At 41.1% G+C, this 8,394-nt stretch overlaps 1 pseudogene; it reads right to left on the bottom strand.

Moving 5' to 3' along the window:
• Positions 1-1,149: 1,149 nt before the first annotated feature.
• Positions 1,150-2,803, bottom strand: LOC149975531 (cytochrome c oxidase subunit 6B1-like; annotated as a pseudogene).
• Positions 2,804-8,394: the final 5,591 nt, after the last annotated feature.

Below are 8,394 nucleotides of genomic sequence, written 5' to 3'. Positions count from 1 at the left end.
CCTTTGCCTGGTGAAGATATGAGGGGTGGCCGTCATGATCTCCTCCTAATGACCATCTGGCAGAATGCCCAGAAAATGTTCTTTAAGTTAAGATAGGAGACGGTGCCAGACATATGTAGGAACCAACCCTATGAACTATGCCCATGTAACGTGTCTGTAACCAGTATATAAGTATGCCTCGGTTGAGCTCCTGATCGACATGTGTACTTGGTGCATTGAGTTGGTTGGAATCTCCCCAGAGCGTTGACAAATAAACAATGATTCATTTAAGATTGACTTCGAGTGTCCCTGTGTAAGAATTTCAACAACAATTTAATTCGTAGGCTAAGTTGTTGCAACCTCATGATGGGTACAGGGAAAAATAGAGTATCATGTATCATGCCTAAACCTATCGCTGTTACAATGAACTGGGTGAATGGAAAATGATCCAATATGCTGTAATAGAAATAAGGCCATGCTCATGAATAAAAAATGGAACTGACCGCTACTGGTGGATAGGGCAATAAATAAAAAAGGTGCCAAGAGTATAGTTCTTCTCAGTCATTATTATCAAAACACCATAACTGTTGCTGCTAATATTTTTTTTACATAAAATGTAAACGAATCACACACTTTTGAGGAGACAGAAGCTGGGAGGGAGGGGCTGAGGCTTATTCATTCTTCTTACGTAATATACTACATCCAGGACTACTCGGGGATGAAGAGAGAATGTGAACAACCCATATAGTACAATGACACCTGGTGACCAACCATGTGAGAGTACGTAGTCTAGAAATCAAATCAAATGGCAAAAAGGCTGCCATAGATGTTGGTCCCAGAAGTAGAGTATGTATATCTATATTCTTGACATTTTTCAATGAGAACTCTCTTCCGTTACCAGTCTTAGCTCTTTTGTGAATGTCAGCAATTCTTTTATTCCCTTGTACCTTTTAAATATACCGACCTATCCTGTCTTGTGGATTGATTTAATGGGGCTGTCCAACACTAAACCACCAAATTCAACATGACCAAACATCATCATAACATTAAATATTTATTAGTCATTTTTACAGAAACATCAAAATGCTTGACAGAGACATTAAGATGTGCATTAGGGAAGTCGGGGGAACGGGCGCGAGATCAGTGGAAGAGGTCATGGAATGTGTCCATTTAGATTTTTCCGGGGAAACTTCCAGCTTCAATCTGATCGTCCCATTTTGCCAAATGGAGAGAGAGAAACTCAGTAAATGTCCCGTGGTAGACAACACAATGACAGATAAAATATGACAATTGAGAAAGGAAGATGGGGGAGTTAATCTTGACATTTGTGACCAGCCACATCACCTTTAACCCTGCATTAACAAGCACGTTTTTTTTTCTTTCACTGATGACTGGCACCACTGATTTGAATAGAAGTCTCTTCAGCGGGTACATGATTGAAAGCGAATATACACTAGAGTGTTCAAAGCTAACTTTAAGGCAGTATGGTGCAGAGAGAACGAGTGAACGAGGGACACGGACCCAGCTCAACGGGCACAGGCTCTTGTAGACTCTCTGGTACCACTCACTGGGTGCAACATCCTGGCCTTTTGTCTGACAGAGCCTTGTTAGATCTGTGGAAGTCTGGACGGAGGAAGGGACATAGTGCTGACTAGCAAAATGCATATGAACGGACGAAGGGGATATTTTCATTAATTTAGCCTTTACAGTGCCAGTATTTTGCAGTTAATACGCAAGGATACTTCAAGTATTCAAGTTAGTAGGGGAACAACAGTAGTCAATAGCATTTTGAGTAGATGAGTGCTCATTATGGTCAGTGACAGTTGAAAATGTCTGTTGACAATTAAATGTCAGTTGACAATTAAGGTGTTCACATTGTACTTGGCTACATAATACAGAGGGAAGGTGAGGCCTTATACCGTGCACACTGCAAATTATGTTGTGTATTAAAAATGGCCCAAATAAATCCAAAATGTGAATCACAAAGGATTCAAAAAATACTCAAAAGCAGGAGCCCATTAAGCATTTGGGTTAGGCCTAGAGTTAGGCTAATCCTAACAAAGCATTCCCACAGTTACCCGTATCAACCCAGCAAAACCATAGGAGCAAGTGAAACAACGGAAACAACTCAGCTGTCACCTATTGACATGAACCTACCGCTAGCTTTACCTGCTTTGGTTAAAGCTCAAGTTGAATTCAGCAAGTGCCATGGCAACCACCCAGAGTGGGCCTGGCACAAGAAAACATGGAGACTATTATCATTGTAACTATTGGCTGAATTTAATGATAGCTTTGTCATGGTGTTTTGATGATAATCGATGCTACAGACTTTCCTCGCAGCACGTCCATGATGATTGGAAATCTAGGCTAGTGGGACGGGAAGCTGGAGTGTCTATAGAAGTGTATGGAAAACAAAACTGTGCTGAACTTTCCTCACTTTCAACCTATCAGAAAATAAACAAATCGACCAACCCTAGCCGAAGTTGAGTCATTCTTCAAAAAACTTAATTTAAGCATACATTGGTTTAGCGAGGAAAATAACTTTGCCTATGAACGTATGAGGTGCCCGTGAGATGTATATAAGTCTTTGAATATCCAGTTTGAATAAGGTCTATCGTTTGAAAGGAGAACAGCACCGAAGCCATATAGGCCTAGCCTAAGCAACTCTGTGTACGGCGCTGAATGGCAAACAAATGTAGATAGTGTTGTGCTTATTACCCAGGTGATTCTGGAAGCAGTTTTGGGCCTGGTTAGTGTTGGGGAATCGGGCCTCAAAAGGAGCCGTTACGTAGTTCTTGATTTACTCCTCGATTACGGCAGACATTTTGACTGATTTCAATCTGCAAAACATTCATTCATACCAATCAAAACAATGATTTACACAAATCTCAACGAATTTCCATAATCACTCTATCGTATCAACCCTTACCCTAACCTTAAACCTTTAAGCTAACCCTAACCTTAACCCTTTTAGCTAACCCTTCCCCCAACCCTAACCTTTTAACCTAACTCCTAAACACAACCCTAACTCTAACCCCTAGCCTAGCTAACGTTATCCAGTAGCTAGAATTCATAACATATCATACGTTTAGCATATTCGTAACACATTGTACGTTTCGCAAATTCATTACATATAATATGTATTGTAATTCGGAACATATCATTTGAAATGGGTGATGGACATCCAAAAATTAATACATACCATATGAAACCTAACATGTCATACTAAATAGAATGTCTCAGATTTACATACATAATCATACAAAATGCTCTGAGACCAGGTTGCAATCACTTCGCTAGAGCTACGGCTAGAAGTTACTTTACTTTTCGTAGCAGGATAGGAGAGCAGTTTCCCTAACCCTTTTCCTAACCTTACACTAATTCTCCTAACCTGCTTAATTAATTAATTAATTATCCTAAGCTGTTGCTTAACTTCTCCTAACCTGGCATGAAAAAGTCACTTCAGGTCGTAGCTGTATCGAGGTGGCATGTTTTTAGGGAATCTCAAACCAAGCTAATGCCAGAAGCTTTTGTTTCCTCAGTCAGAGAAATAATATAAGTATATTTAGAATCTGAAAAGCTGATGATAAAAGCTGCTTTGTTTAAGGATTGTTTGAGCAGATTTGGGCTTTCTGGATTAAGAAGTTAAAGGGGCAATCTGCATTTTAAACAATAACAAAGGCACAACCCCTCCACTGTTTTTGTAAATGGATAAGGGATGGGGCTGGAGAAACGTTAGCAGTTTCAAATTGACAGACAGAGCTATGGATGCAAGGACTGACCATCCATTATGCAAGGATTGACCATCCATTATGCAAGGATTGACCATCCATTATGCATGTTAAATGAAGTATATGTGGTTTTCTAGAGCTTGTAAAAATGAGGTTAATGATTTAAGCTTATGTACTTTAGATGATAACCACATTTATTGTGTTCTTGCTTACAAATATCTGGGCATGTGGATAGACCATAAGTAGTCTTTTATAAAGCATATTGATACATTAGCTAAAATAACTGTCCAATGAAAATGGAACTTTTAACCAGTACCCAAATAATATTGTTGGCCCCAACTAAAACTTTTATCTCAAATAGACGTTTTAAAAATGCTATCTCCTCATAGAGGATGATGTCAATGGCCAATCAGTCAATGGCCAATCAACGGTCTACTTGCGTGAATATTTTTTGTAAATGTTATATGCCCTCACCATTCCGACATAGAAAAGCAGATTTTTAACATATTTAATGACCATTTTCTTGTAATGAAAACTATTTCACTCGTATTGGAATTAATTCTAAGTCATATTTCATAGAAATCTGGAAACTCTGGACAGTTACTTTAAGAAACTGAGGATAAACATGCCCTTCTATAGAAATAGGTAATGACTATCACTAAATAGTAGAATGCAATCAACATTTCTTCCTGTTGCAGACTACGGTGACATCATTTACATGAAGGCAGTGTTTCCACAGTGCACTTCAATTTATCACGGGTGACAGGTTTTGCACTCATCACTACTTGCTCAATCAGTAAGTAGGTCTCTTTGACGTTGCGTTGAAAACTCCCACAATTCCTGACATCTTCACGCACCCATAGAAGTACAGTTGAAGTTGGAAGTTTAGCGAAATACAATTAAACTCAGTTTTTCACAATTCCTGACATTTAATCCTAGTAAAAATTCCCTGTTTTAGGTCAGTTAGGATACCCACTTTATTTTAGGAATGTGAAATGTCAGAATAATAGTAGAGAGAATGATTTATTTCAGGTTTTGTTTCTTTCGTCACATTTCCAGTGGGTCAGAAGTTTACATACACTCAATTAGTATTTGGTAGCATTGCCTTTAAATTGTTTAACTTGGGTCAAAGGTTTCGGGTAGCCTTCCAAAAACTTCCCACAATAAGTTGGGTGAATTTTGGCCCATTCTTCCTGACAGAGCTGGTGTAACTGAGTCAGGTTTGTAGGCCTCCTTACTCGCACACATTTTTACAGTTCTGTCCACACATTTTCTATAGGATTGAGGTCAGGGCTTTGTGATGGCCACTCCAATACATTGACTTTGTTGTCCTTAAGTAATTTTGCCACAACTTTGGAAGTATGCTTGGGGTCATTGTCCATTTGGAAGACCCATTTGCGATCAAGCTTTAACTGATGTAGTGAGATGTTGCTTCAATATATCCACATAATTTCCCCACCCCATGATGCCATCTATTTTGTGAAGTGTACCAGTCCCTCCTGCAGCAATGCACCCCCACAACATGATGCTGCCACGCCCGTGCTTCACGGTTGGGATGGTGTTCTTCGGCTTGCAAGCCTCCCCCTTTTTCCTCCAAACATAACGATGGCCATTATGGCCAAACAGTTCTATTTTTGTTTCATCAGACCAAAGGACATTTCTCCAAAAAGTACGATCTTTGTCCACATGTGCAGTTGCAAACCGTAGTCTTGCTTTTTTTTATGGTGGTTTTGGAGCAGTGGCTTCTTCCTTGCTGAGTGGCCTTTCAGGTTATGTCGATATCGTACTCGTTTAACTGTGGATATAGATACTTTTGTACCTGTTTCCTCCAACATCTTCACAAGGTCCTTTGCTGTTGTTCTGGGATCGATTTGCACTTTTCACACCAAAGTACGTTCATCTCTAGGAGACAGAACGCTTCTCCTTCCTGAGCAGTATGACGGCTGCGTGGTCCCATGGTGTTTATACTTGCGTACTATTGTTTGTACAGATGAACGTGGTACCTTCAGGCATTTGGAAATTGCTCCCAAGGATGAACCAGACTTATGGAGGTCTAAAAAAATATTCTGAGGTCTTGGCTGATTTCTTTTGATTTTCCCATGATGTCAAGCAAAAAGGCACTCAGTTTGAAGGTAGGCCTTGAAATACATCCACAGCTACACCTCCAATTGACTCAGATTATGTTAATTAGCCTATCAGAAGCTTGGAATTTTCCAAGCTGTTTATGGGCACAGTCAACTTAGTGTATGTAAACTTCTGACCCACTGGAATCATAGGGATGCTGCCTCTGGAAATTCAGTGTGTTGCTACAGCTCATGGAAAAACAGCCTTTAGTTTCTATGCACCCCATGTATGGAACGATCTTCAGAGTTCTCTTAAGCTAGACACGTTGGTGCCTCTCAGGCAGTTCAAAATGTTGATCGAAGATATTTTTGAAGAATGTGATTGTTTTTCTTGAGTATGTCTGTAGTTTAGTGTTTTTGTAGTCTCTTGTATTTTATATTGATATCTTGTAAAATGTGTGAAATTGTAAAATACAGAGCTCCATGGTGAAAGATACCTTGGTCTCAATCAGACTCCCTGTTGAAATAAAGGTTAAATAAAATAATATCAAAATGATAGTTTTCAACATGTTTCGCGGCTATAGGCCTACAGTGTTTGTTTATAATTCTATTGTTACAAACAACGGAGTAAAAAACTAACTTATATTTTGGCTTCTGATGGGGTAGTTGAGCTCATAAGGCATTCATTCATAAGTTACAATGCCACCAGAAAGTATTCATATCCCTTGTCTTATTCAAAACATTGTTGTGTTACTGCCTGAATTCAAAATGTATTCAACAGATTTGTTTTCTCACCCAACATCCCATAATGACAAAGTGATTGTATTTTTTTAAATGTTTGCACAGAAATAAACATTCACATAAGTAGTGACACGCCTGAGTCAATACATGTTAGAATTACATTTGGCAGCAATTACAGCTTTGAGTCTTTCTGGGCAAGTCTCTACCTGGATTGTACAATATGTGCACATTGTTATTTAAAAAATTATTCAAGCTCTGTCAAATTGGTTTTTGATTATTACTAGACAACAGACTTAAGTCAAATCTGTAACTCTGCAACTCTTTTCTTGATAAGCAACTCTACTGAAAGGTGAATTCATCTCCCAGTGTCTGGTCGAAAGCAGACTGAACTAGGTTTTCCTCTAGGATGCTTAGCTTCATTACGTTTATTTATCCTGAAAAACACAAAAAACAACACATTGTCCTTAACAATTACAAGCTTACCCATAACATGATGCAGCCACCACTATCCTTGAAAATAAGGATTTGCCCAAAACATAACACTTTGTATTCAGGACAAAAAAGTTAATTGCTTTGCCACATTTCTTGCAGTATTACTTTAATGCCTTGCTGCAAACAGGATGCATGTTTAGAAATATTTTTTGTTCTGTACAGGCTTAATTATTTTCACTCTTGTCAATAAGGTTAGTATTGTGGAGTAACTACAATGCTGTTGAGCCATCCTCAGTTTTCTTCCATCACAGTGTTACGGTGCGTGAATGAGGACCCAAAAGCGAATTAACTTAAACAGAGCTTCTTTAATTACCAAACATAGGTAGGCTCAGACGGACCGGCAGATTCCGACAGGACAAGACAAGGTTACAGCAAACATGACGACAGTCTGGTTCAGGCATGAAACACAACAAACAAGAATCCGACAAGGACAGGAACAAAAACAGAGAGAGATATAGGGACCTAATCAGAGGGAAAAAGGGAACAGGTGGGAAACGGGGTGACGAGGTGGTTAGGAGGAGACAAGGCACAGCTGGGGGAAAGAGGGGGAGAAAAGGTAACCTAACAACGACCAGCAGAGGGAGACAGGGTGAAGGGAAAGGACAGAGACAAGACACAACATGACAGTACCCCCCCACTCACCGAGCGCCTCCTGGCGCACTCGAGGAGGAAACCTGGCGGCAACGGAGGAAATCCTCGATCAGCGCACGGTCCAGCACGTCCCGAGAGGGAACCCAACTCCTCTCCTCAGGACCGTACCCCTCCCAATCTACGAGGTACTGGTGACCACGGCCCCGAGAACGCATGTCCAAAATTCTACGGACCCTGTAGATGGGTGCGCCCTCGACAAGGATGGGGGGGGGGGGGGGAAGACGAGCGGGGGCGCGAAGGACGGGCTTGATGCAGGAGACATGGAAGACCGGGTGGACGCGACGAAGGTATCGCGGAAGAAGAAGTCGAACTGCGACAGGATTAATGACCCGAGAAATACGGAACGGACCAATGAACCGCGGGGTCAACTTGCGAGAAGCCGTCTTAAGGGGAAGGTTCTGAGTGGAGAGCCAAACTCTCTGACCGCGACAATATCTAGGACTCTTAGTTCTACGCTTATTAGCAGCCCTCACAGTCTGCGTCCTATAACGGCAAAGTGCAGACCTGACCCTCTTCCAGGTGCGCTCGCAACGTTGGACAAAAGCCTGAGCGGAGGGGACGCTGGACTCGGCGAACTGAGATGAGAACAGCGGAGGCTGGTACCCGAGGCTACTCTGAAAAGGAGATAGCCCGGTCGCAGACGAAGGAAGCGAGTTGTGGGCGTATTCTGCCCAGGGGAGCTGTTCTGACCAAGACGCAGGGTTGCGAAAAGAAAGACTGCGTAAGATGCGACCAAT

This window comes from Oncorhynchus mykiss, chromosome 18 (genome assembly GCF_057628025.1).
Source record: "Oncorhynchus mykiss isolate SJ-2025 chromosome 18, ASM5762802v1, whole genome shotgun sequence".
Lineage (NCBI taxonomy): Eukaryota > Metazoa > Chordata > Actinopteri > Salmoniformes > Salmonidae > Oncorhynchus > Oncorhynchus mykiss.
Note: the sequence above shows the minus strand (reverse complement) of the source record. Positions and strands in the feature narration are given on the sequence as shown.